Below are 13023 nucleotides of genomic sequence, written 5' to 3'. Positions count from 1 at the left end.
GCCTTCTTATAAAGAAGGCAGATGGTGGCCCCTTTCGCCCATATCCTTAACAGTGTACGGTGCAGTATTTCGTACAGCTGCTCACAACCGTGCTTGAAAAGTTCGGCCGGGAGCTCGTCTTTTCCAGCAGCCTCTACAATTCTTCCACTCCTTGATCGTTCTTCCAACCTCATCTCGTGTCGGGGGCTCCACAGCTTTTTTTCTGAAGGTGCTCACATCGATGATATCTGAGAAATGCCGGCCCTCCACCGGACCACGTGATCTATTTGGTTGCATAGCTCGCCATTTGGGTGCATCCAGGTATGCTTTCGGATGCCTTAGCGAGCAAAGTCGGTGCTGCAGCGAAAATTATTTGTCTTAGGCTGTTATCATTGGTGGCTGAGTGAAGTCTCACCGTGCCAATTATTGGACGGAAAAAATCCTCTCTTCCGACCTGAGCGTTGGCATCTCTGACAACAATTTTTACGTCACGTTTTGGGCACTTTTCGTAAGTCTTGTTGAGACAATCATAAACCGCATCCTTCGTGTCGTGGGATTTATCGTTTGTCAGCGTATAGATGTTGATCAGACTATTGTTGAAAAATTTGCCCCTTAGCCTCAATACGTACATTCATTAACCGTTTTCCACCTCATAAAACGTTTCATCCGTTACCCGATCACTATGAATCCGACACAACGTTCTGCCTTATCGCTGTTACTACGGTAGATGTAATATTTGAAAGCTGTGTTGGCGACGGAATCCACCGTCATGAATTCACGTTCCCCAGATCTAAGCCATCGTATTTCCTGAATAGCAGTCACGCTCACTCCAACTTTCTGCAATTCACGAGCCAAAAGGCTAACTCGCCCGGGTTCATTTAACGTTTTGAAATTCCAGGTACCGTAATTCTGGGTGTAGTTGATCAGCGGGGAGAAGTTGATCATTCCCGTACCCACATGTATAAACTGCCAAGAGAGCTGGTCTTGATGTTTCTAAATTCGGTTTGCCGATTTTTAAGGATATGTTTGTTGAACTGTTAAAGAGTTGTACTCCAAACATTCGACTATTGCCAAGGCTATATAAAGACACCATTGAAATAAACCGTTTCGATCATTTCAGATACGTTCTGTGAACCTAGTTTTAAATTTGCATTGAGGTTTAAAACTCATTTTCAAAGAAAAAAAAAATTTGTGAGCGAGTTGATAACTTCAAAGAAAATTACATCCCTTTACTACCCATAAATGCATGTCAGTCCCATGTTTGCTGGATTTCCTATTCACATGGGACAATTATACGTTTATGGGCAGTTTAGGTATGGGACAATTATGCGTTTAATGTGGTGCATTCTATAATTTACAACATTCAATTCTAAAATTGACCTATTTATCACTAAGTTGTAAGATTTTTGAGACTTGATTCGGGATCAGTGACCCCAAATTTAGTAAATAGCATATGCATATGTTTCTTTATTTTAGGAAACCTGTCGCAGTAATTGATCAACTTCACCCCGGAATCCATATGCTACTTTACCAGGGTCGCGCTACCTACACGTTGGTAGGGCTGCCACCTTAAGTGTAGCTGATGTGATACAGCATTTCATGCTCAGCCGCTGGTTACCAGAACGGACGTTGTTTGAGCCGTGCTTCCTTAGTGGACAGACGCTCGAGACGCACCTACTCGCTCTAGCTGATGTCAAAAGGCTGTACTACCAACTAAGTTCGTAATTCTTAGCTGGCGGTCTTTGTCATCGTTTGACCCGTGGAAGTGTGAAGTAGGGACTTGTAAAAACTAGAGCTATGTTGGACACTCCTTCCTGATTGTTGGCTCATCATTTCACAGCCCAATCCCTACATTACGTGTTGGAAAAATATGGATATACATCCTGGAAATAATCGAGGAATAACTTGGAGCTGAAAAAAAAATTTGGATCAAATTGCCTACATTAAACAAATGGAACTAACTTGTAATTCACGGCATTCTAGGTACAATAGCACAATAAAAAACCCAAGGGAGCTTAACTTTCACTAAAAACTAATTATTAAGATCATATTTTGAACAAATCTGATGATCGAATGGTACTTGTAACTCCTACCCTTAACGGCAAAACAGGAATAACGATTATAGCTAAACAGCCTTGAAAAGCTGCTTGCTGAATAAACCATCTAGGTGTTACTGAGTTTTCAAACAATCAATCATTTCAATATACTTAAAATAACTATTACGCGTACCAATAAAATTGGAACATATTGGTGACTTCTTCGGTATTCCACGTGATCACGAATTTTAGATTCACCGTCTTTGATATTCTGATTCTTTCTTTCAATTGCCACGTCCCAACTGGATCACAGTCTGCTACTCAGCTTACAGCTTAGTGTACTTACGTTCTTCTAAAATAACTGAGAACTTTATTTGCCAATTGACCATTTTTTCCTTGGTAGTAGAGAAAATATCCTTAAAGAAAAGATTATCGACCAGTGGGGTTCGAACTTACGACTCTCAGCTTGCTAAATAGCTGCGCATTTACCGCTACGGCTATCTGATCACCGGTAATCTAATCTATATGCGTGATTCCTTCAATTCAATTTATTTTTTTCCAAGGAACAATCCGTGACAAATCGCCATAAGATCAGAGCTCAATTGAGTCATATCTCTTTGGCCAAACAATAGATTTATCAAGGTACGTAGATTTATTCCATCAGATTGAGGTCATCAGCACAATAGCATCATTAGGCTCACCGTTGGTAACCTTCCCCCGTTCGATATGGTCACCTACCTGTTGGCAGCATCCGCGGCTAATTGATTCATTGTCAAAGTAACGACTCGTCTCAGCCGTCCGTCGTGCCGTTCGAGAGTCGTCGTCGTCGTTTGGCCTCAGCGCTGATTTACGAAGCAATTTTTCAAATCACTTCATGGCACGATGTCCACGGCGGCGGTGCGCCACGCACACGATTCGATGGCACAAGCCATAAGTACCAGCAACTAGCGAACCGGCCAACAACTGCACCGACTCCCGACTGTGCACTATGGGCCAGTAATCGGTATTTTACGACAAATGTCTAAAACACTTATACATATGAATTTCGCATTATTTGAAACATGTGTAATTCATTGAAATTCATTCATATGGGAACATTTACAGGAGGAAAACTCCAGAAACCCACTCATTGTCGTCGGTGCCAAAAGTGGGGTCATAGTACCGAACATTGCTGCATGGATACTAAATGCATGATTTATGAAGGTTCTTCTCATGCTAAGCACGTATGTCCTGTGAAGGAAGATATCAAAAAGTTATATGCGTTAATTGCAGGGCAATCATAAGTCTATCTTTTGGGATTGCCCTTCGTGCAAACGAATCGTTAAGACCCGAGCCAGGTAGATTAACGACAACGTTTCTCGTAGCCGAACTTCCCCAGTCAGAATTTCCACCAATTCTAATTTTTCATTTAACGAAACCCAAGGAAATTCCTATGGCATATTTGAGTTAATATTACTTTCGAACATTAAGAAAGTGCTTGGAATTTTGTCGCGATATTTCAATTTCCGACCCACAGTAAACTGGATGGAATGGACGACGACGAGGTGGATCACGACCATTTGAGCAAACAATCGAGAGCGCCCGAGTGGATGGCGAAGTGGGAAGTTGCAGCCGCTCAAACAACCATGTCAACGCTACTTGGCTTTGGCTTGTCTTGTGCCTTACCTGTGCTGGAGCTCGGCCGTTTCTCAAGTGCCGGGCGTTGGTTGGATGGCGTCACCTATAACTGAACGCGGGCGCAAGGCGATTATAGGCTCGTAAATACACACCATTCCGTTAAAAGGCCTCGCGCCTCCGGTTGACGACGATGGACGCCGACGCGCGAGAGTTCGCTCAACGGTGAAAGAAGAGGTGTGAAAATAAACCGCGAGCTCCTCGCTCGATTAAGGGCCGGCAGTTGGAGGGAAGTGGTACAAATTGCACTCATGGAGTAAAATGGTCCAGTTTACATTTAAGTGTTTCACTTCATTAGTAGTATGATGCAGCCCACAGACGCTCAGACGGTTTGACCAACATTGACTTTTCCACAAGTTAGTCAAACCGATTCATGTTGATGCAACCGTTTGACCGACTGTCAAAGTTCGTAGCAGCAACACGATATTTCTTTCGAGTGATCTCGGCAAGTGTAGTGGATGCATGATTATTATTTTCCCGGATTCTGTGGGGCAATAATCCTTGTAAGGAAGATCAGAACTTTCAAATTTTAAGCATGGAAGGAATGGATATTCATGAGGAATCCAGGTAAAAATTAGCACGAAACATTCCGGGGCTTTCATTAGCCGTGTGGTTAGAGTCCGCGGCTACAGAGCACAGCCATGCTGAAAGTGTCTGGATTCAATTCCCAGTCGGACCAGGATCTTTTCGTAAAGGAAATTTCCTTGACTTCCCTCTGCATAGAGTATGATCGTACCTGCCGAATGCGAAAATGACAACTTTGGCAAAGAAAGCTCTCAGTTAATAACTGTGGAAGTGCTCACAAGAACACTAAGCTGAGATGCCGGCTCTGTCCCAGTGAGGACGTAATGTAAAAAAGAAAAGAAGAAGAATAATATTCCGGCAAAGTGATAAATTATGAGGGGGCTCTGTCAGGGATTATTCTGAACAATCATCATTTGGGAATGGCTATGGGAATATCTCCAAATATTCTATCCAGAATCTTTTAGTGGTTTCCTCTAGTTATACTACTTTGGAGTTTTTCCAGGAATTCATGGGTTATACCAGGGATTCCATACAAAATTCTTCTTGAGATTCTACCAAGAATTTAATCGATAGTTTCTCTGAAAATTAATCCACAGATTCAACCAGGAATTCCTCCGAAGAATATCTTTCAAATAAACTTTTAGAAATTTATCTTGCCATTCTTCCAGAGATTCCCTCAAATGTCTTCTACAAACTATTCAGAATTATTTCATAAATCCCTCTCCAGTAATTCATCATGGATCACTCTAAGACTGTCTTCAATAACTCCTCCAGAGATTGCTGTAACAAGTTCTCCAAAGATTTCTTCAGAAATTCCTCTAAAAGTAAGATACAAGAATTCCATGCAGTGTCGTAAAAATTCAGCCGAATGATACCCGATCAGTGCGAAAACGAACAAAAACAAACTCCGCTAGCAAGAAGCCAATCTGACTTCGAGTGCGAATGCGACGAGAAAGAGTGTGGGTGCAACACACGCACACATTCAGTTTCACCCACTGCACATTGGGGAATTCCGAACTCAAAGGTGGAAAAAATTGATAACTTTCACAATAGAAAGATAAAAAATAAGTTTTATAGCTCATTCGAAAGGAAATTTTCTCAGGAATCTATTGGTGATGGTTTCATGAATGTGAGGCCACTCTAGGATAAGCTATGGTGCCCGTTTTGCCCCAATTCCTTGAAAATTTTAGATTTTCATGTTGCTTTGAGTAAAACTGTTTTATTGTGGAGATTATTTCCCATGAAATTAATCATTTCTAGTCCATTCAACAATGCATCACAGCAGTAGCGCAACCAGGATTTGGTTCTAGGGGGGGTTTCCAAGATTTTAACATACTTCTTAAGAAGATTTTTTTTTATGAAAAATTCGTGACGTGAAAGTCTGTTCTATTTGTTTGTATAGTAAAATTAATTAAGAAAGATTACCATAAATCAGAATGATGACATTCAGCCGCTCTTCTTCTGTGTTGTTCCAGAACATATGCTTCGAGTTTTTCAACAACAAGAATGAATTTGAGAATGATCTTTAAGCGCAGCAATTTGCAATATAAATCATTGCCACTATTGTTGCAGTAAGTCGATCATCATTGCAAAACTCAACTACCGATAGAAAACTAGTAGTCAAATCTTACATAATTGACAATCTAGAAAGTCGAGTCCAAAGGTCAAAAATTATTTTTGCTTTCATTGTGAAGATTTTATGTTATTGTATATTATAACACCTTATAATTTCCAATACGACCATCAAACTTTGTTTTTGGGTGACTTTGTAATCCGATTGATTTGATATTGTAAAGGGACGCTAATGCATCCATATCTCTAATGGCCAAATCCAAGTCACATTTTTCCAACATGTTTTGCATGAACGCCCCATTTTTATGATTTACTCAAAAAACAGAATGTGATTCATGATTCACTCCTACAAAATATCAAAATTATTGAAAATTCCTAATGAGGCCGAAATGCTTCCATCGGCAGCTAAATGCTTCAATAGCATTCGCAGATTTTTCTTCTCCGTAATCTTTAAAAATCAAGGAATTCGTATGCTCGGAAGGTCACAAAAATTGGGAAAATTATGAGGCATGTGCATGAAAAGGTTTCAATATACCTGAAGATTGAACAAACTGTTGACACAACGCCTTCAGTTTGTTTTTAAAAAAAGATTAGAAAATGTTGCTTTAACATTTTTAACGGGTCAAGGAAGTCACAAAATGAAAACTACATATTGGAGAACTAGTAAATAACAATTTTCAATGATTGCTAATTGTAAATTATTGATGAATCAATATAGTGCTCGTAGGGCAGATTTGATATCGATATTTTAATATCGACAGGAAGAGCGTTCCAAACAGCTACTCCGTAGTTTAGCAGACTCTTCCTTGCAGTGATTGTGTTCGTTGGCATCGTGAAATTTTGCGTTCGATCCATTTGGTTTCTGGGAAGATGTTGTTGTAAGTATTCTGGTACAGTGTTAAACCATACTTGTCTCATGAAGCAGCAAATGCGTTGTTATTTATTAGATTACTATAGTTAAAATTTGCAACAAAAATAGTTTTTATCAAGCCCTTTCAAGAGTTCAAGATTAAAAAATAAACACATTTTAGAATAATATAACAGTGAAAACTACTGACATTCCCAGTGTTAATACGGATCAAACTAAGTTGCTGCTATGTGGTTGTGTGAAGTGTGGCGTTGAATTTAAAAAATATGCTTGGCAAGCCTTATAATTTTTCGGCTCTGGGGGGGGGGGGGGGTTTGACCCCCAAAACCCCCCCTTGGTTGCGCCACTGCTTCACAGAGAACGTTATAAAAAGATGGAAATTTAGGGGATTATGGGGCCAAATGTGCAATGAAATATTTTTGAAGAGGAATTTTTGTTTAAAAATTTTTTCAACGTGTTTTTATATTGAAATAAATTTTAAAATAGTCTAATAATCATGAATATAGGTTGCAGAAATAAGTTGTATTAAGTTTTTTAGAATATGTATGATCATTATTTATGCTCTATGCAAAATATTTTGAATAATTTACCTTCTTATATCACAAATTCCAAACATTTCCAAACGATGTGCGATAGTTTGGGTAAACGATATTGATCTAAATAATCGATTGCCGTTAGCCGCATTGATAGGAGATAGTGGGAGCATATAGTTTTTTGGCTATTTTTGCCCCAATTCCCCTAAACACGATTTCTTTCGTAATTAATTCAACTTTTTTTCCCAAATCAAATGTATTGTGTACTGAATTGTTTATTCTGTATCTGATACAATATTTAAATCATAAAATCACCTATATTTTGGGGATCTTTTACACATACACTACAGAAAAAGTTATCATAAAAGTAATAATGCAGTTGTTAATAATGCTCAATTCTAGATTTTTCCAAAATCGATCATTCATTGCATTAGTATAATTTATAGTTACTATGTTTGTTATGTTGCCTCTACATTTGCTGTTGACAGATTGCTTGTTGGTTGACATCAATGTTGCTCATGGTGAACCACACTTTGTTAATATTGTAAACACTAAATATGGTTACATCTGTTTGACTGAATTTCAAGCATGTTCAAGACCCTTCTAAAATGTATAACATGAAGAAATTTAAATTAATTAACTCATTACGCGTGGTAAAGATGGACAAATTATAAGTGAAAATATGAAAAAAAAAATCCACGAGCTCGGCTGGGATTTGAACCCAGGACTCTTGTATGCTGGACGAGCGCTTTACGGGCTCGGTAGCTTAGTTCGTAAAGCGCTCGTCTAGCATACAAGAGTCCTGGGTTCAAATCCCAGCCGAGCACGTGGAATTTTTTCATAATTTCACCCATGATTTTTCCATCTTTACCACGCGTATTGAGTTAATTAATTTAATAACCATGCGGATTGGATTACCGAACAGCTCAATATAAGCGTCAATTTATTTTGAATTAAGCATTATTAACTACTACATCTTCAATCAAAATGTGCCATATTGAAATTATATGGAAGACTTTGTTTGTTTATGATCTTTTTTGAGTAGTAGGGTGCAGGCAGAGCTACTTGGGCACTTCCACGCAATTTAATTCTCATGAAATTTCTTCAGGTATGATTGTGTAACTAATTTAATTCTGAGTGATTTGTTTCAATCAGAAAAAAAGCTGCTGCTGGTTACTTAATGGATCCATTTTTGAGTGTTTTTATTTGTTTTTTTTTTTTTATTTATGTGTAAAAGATCCCCATAATCACCTATGTTTTAGGATTTGAATACTGTATCAACTACTGAATAAACAATTTAGTACATAATAAATTTAATTCGGAGATATCTGTCCAATAATTATGAAAGAAATCGTTTTTAGGGGAGTTGGGGCAAATATAGCCAAAAAACTTTATGCTCCCACTATCTCCTATCAATGCGGCTAACGGCAATCGATCATTTAGGTCAATATCGTTTACCCAAACTATCGCACATCGTTTGGAAATGTTTGGAATTTGTGATATAAGAAGGTAAATTATTCACAATATTTTGCATAGAGCATAAATAATGATCATACATATTCTAAAAATTTTAATACAATTTATTTCTGCAACCTATATTCATGATTATTAGACTATTTTAAAATTTATTTCAATATAAAAACACGTTGAAAAAATTTAAAACAAAAATTCCTCTTCAAAAATATTTCATTGCACATTTGGCCCCATAATCCCCTAAATTTCCACCTTTTTATAACGTTCTCTGTGAAGCATTGTTGAATGGACTAGAAATGATGGATTTCATGGGAAATAATCTCCACAATAAAACAGTTTTACTCAAAGCAACATGAAAATCTAAAATTTTCAAGGAATTGGGGTAAACGGGCACCATAGCTTATCCCAGAGTGGCCCCACATTCATGAAACCATCACCAATAGATTCCTGAGAAAATTTCCTTTCGAATGAGCTATAAAACTTATTTTTTATCTTTCTATTGTGAAAGTTATCAATTTTTTCCACCTTTGGGTTCGGATTTCCCCAATGTGCACTGTTGGTGTCATTTCAAAATTCAGTTTCACCTAGAAGCACTGAAATTGAAAATTGAATATAAAAAATTACAAATGAATTTTATATTACTGGTGTAAGAAAACGGCAATGTGATGCCTCCAGTTGATGAATCATGATTGTCTTTTAATGAAAAAATACAAATTTTGCAATTTGCGGATGTTTTGTGGGGTTTTCTGACGGAAATGATTTTTTTCACTAGTGAAATTGAATTTGAATGTCAGTAGTGGATGAGAATTAGTGTAGCAAAAGTAATTGAAAAACTGAATGCACGTTCTACCAGATTCGTGCATGTATTGTCAAACAAAAATTCACACAAAGAAGAATTCAACGATTACGGAGCCTACTGAGGATCGGCGTTTTTGACTGTATATTGAAATATGCAGACACTGATTCCATGACGCATTTCCTAGGAATCAATCACATAACGAATTCTTTGAAAAACTTTTTCAGAGATTCCTCAAAATAATCGCACCAGAAATTTCCTCAGGACTTTTCTCTGGGCTTCCTCCTAGGAATCCTTCTTAAATTCTACCAGATTGATTATTTCAATGCTTTCTTCAAGAATTCTACCAGTAAAACCTGTGAAGATTTATTTAAGAACTCCTCCAGCGAAACTTCAGGAATTTCAGAAAAGATTTTTTCAGGATTCTTTTTCTGTGATCCCACCGGGAATTCTTCTAGAAATTTTTAAAGAAATTTCTCATGGAAACTTTCCCAATAAATTACCTACCAAAATCTTCCAGTGATTTTTCTAATGATTTCTACAGGAATTCCTCTACAGATTTTTCCAAAAAATCCTTTAGCGATTGATCCAAACATTCTTCCAGAAATTGCTTCTAGGTTTCCTACAGGATCTCTTTAAATTCCATCAAAAATTTCTACAGAAATACATGCAGAAATTTACACCAGAAATTCTTACATTTACTTTATCCAGAATTTCTGCAAGAATTCATCAAGGAAGCTCTCAGGAATCCCACTAGGAAGGTTTCGGTTCATTTGTCCGAATGTCATTTGGCCAAATACCATTTGGCCGAATGCCATTAAGCCAAATGCCATTTGGCCGAATGCCATTTGACCAAATGCCAGTTGGCCGAAAGGGTCATTTTTTTTAATGCCATTTGGACGAATGTCGTTTGGCTGAAATAGAAAACAATAGTGAACTACAGTTAGCATGCAATTGCAATGAATTTCGATGTTGAATTTCAAAGAAAATATTCAGAATTTTCTTATAGAAGTTTAAACATCATTGGTATTGAAATAATCGGCTCTTGCATTTTAGTTCAAAAACCAATCCGTGCTGGAAGAAGAACATCCTAAATGTAAGCAATAGTTCATTTTCCTGCTAGCGGTAATAGCTGCCAGCAGAGGTATTTTTTCGCATTGTGTCGACAGTCGATAATCAGTAAGTTAATCGGTTTACAACTTATAAGTCCTTCTGCAGGACCGGGTTGCTTCGATCCATCGAATCAAATTAAGTAAATTATTTCATAATTCTAGCAACCACAAATTTTGGCTTCTTCTTTTTACCACGAAGAAACAGTGAGCTTTTTTGACGTAAGTGTTCACCGAGTCAATGGGTTTACTGCTATACACAATCAACGGTACAGAGCTCAATTCACACGTTGCAATCTTAATCTTGGAAGAGAATGACATCTCACCTAAATTAACTCTTGTGCTACAGAAAATGTTCGAATAAGACTTTTTATAAACGTTTTATGAGCCTGAATTCCAATAACTATGTTTTATTAAAAGAACAGCTTATGATCAAAAGAAGGAAAAATCTCTTATGAAAATTTTAACAAAATCGTACTACAAAAAATTTCCGATGATCCAAAGAAGGAAAAATTCACAATAAAAAATATAAGCTAAATTATTGCCAACAGTATCGAAACCAGTATAACACGAAAGAATAGCCTATGGTAAAAAAGGAAGATCTTCTGATGAATCATTTAAAATCTGGAACCGTAGCACATCGTTGGTAGGGGAACTGGGGGTAATATGCCCATAGGGGGCAAAACGCGCCACCATCGATTTGGACGAACGATGTGTTTTGGAATGCTTTTTTTCACCCTAGATCATAGAAAATTGATAAAAATGCTTAACCTAATAAGTTTTTAAGTGTTTTTCTCAACCAAATTGATAAAATCGTATAAAAACGTTTTTCACTGTTTTCGTTGCAATTTTGTGCGAAATTCAATGTCATTTTTTTAGGTCGATAAAAAACCAAATTTCTTAAAATATTGCCGAGAGCCAACTTGTGCACTGTCATAGTTTGTATTACGTGCAAAACATATGTTAAATTTGCCCTCAAAAAGCTTATTGAAGGACCTAAACTTGAATCAACTCTGGGGGCTAAACGCCCACCCCTTTTTCAAAACACCAAAACAGCCGTTTGAATTCAAATTCTACCAAATGTAATGCCATGTTGAAGTTACGCAAAATTTGGAACTTTACAAATGCACATTTTTTGCATCAGCATGTATACTATTATTGAGCAATAACATCTGAACAAACGCCCGGATGTATGCAACCTGTTAACAAGCATGATTGTGTGCGTACGTTTACAGCATGGCTAACGCCGGACTGAAGCGGGGCATTTTACCCCGCAAAACAATACATATGCAGTTAAGCAAGCATTTTTTAAAACTTAATTTATAAACCCCAGAAAAGTTAAAATGGATAGCTGTTTCTACTATTGGGTAGAAAACATGTTTGTCTATCCGACCATAATTAAAAAAGAGCATTAAATAATGTTTTTCACATCTAAAATCGCTGTTCTCCTTAACGTGGGCAAACTACCCCCAGTCCCCCTAACCCAGAGATGAAACAACCATCAGCTTAGAGTCTTGACGTGATGCGTGGAGTTCAAAATTTCGTTCCAAATAACGGGTTGGTTTTATCAATCTCTTGGAGCTATTACATAGCGACAAACATGACGTCCGATCACATCATAAAGGTCAATAAAAAAAAGTACTGAGATCAATTATTGGGCCACACCTAAGAAACATACACGTCAGCTTTGTAGCAATTTGATATTTGTTTGTTCGTGATTCGGCTAAACGACCCATTCGCATGCAATTTTTGAAGAGGTTCCTCCAGGTTATCCTCTATTGATTCTTCTAGGGAATCTTAGATAAATTCTTTTCTATACTTTTTAGCGTTTCCTTCAAATATTGTCCTATTTGAAGGAAATGCTAAAGGGACCCTATGAGACATTCTACCATAAATTCCTCCAAGGATTCCTAAAGGAATTAATTAATCAGTTTCGTCCAGTATTTTTTGCAGAATTTTGCCCCTAAAATCTCTATAAAAATCCATTTGGAACTCCTACAAGGATTGCTTGAAAAGGAATTTAGGAATTTCTCCAGAGAATTCTCTGGGAATTTCTCCAGTGGTTTCTTTGGTGAATCCTTGAAGGTTTTGTGAAGAAATTGATCTATAGATTTTGCCAGAAATTTTCCACTTAGTTCTTCCAGTTTACCTCAGTGATTCAACCTGGATGCATTCAGAGAAATATTTTGTTTAATCATCTGAGTAAAAATCAGTGGAATCCCTGGATGAGTAATATTTTGGAATTTTGTAGAAGTTTCCTGATGAAATACCTAGAACACATAAAGGAAAAATTTCTTGTACAATTGCTCGTGGAATTTTTGCTAGATTTTCTTGCGCAAACATTTTGGGTTTTCAAAAATAAAAACAAATCTTGTGCACTCTTTGGAAATCTGGATAAATTCTAAGAAGAGAAATCTTAGTGAAACCTTTGAAGTATTTTCTGGAAAAACCTCTGATG

This window comes from Aedes aegypti, chromosome 3 (assembly GCF_002204515.2).
Source record: "Aedes aegypti strain LVP_AGWG chromosome 3, AaegL5.0 Primary Assembly, whole genome shotgun sequence".
NCBI classification, from domain to species: Eukaryota; Metazoa; Arthropoda; class Insecta; order Diptera; family Culicidae; genus Aedes; species Aedes aegypti.
Note: the sequence above shows the minus strand (reverse complement) of the source record.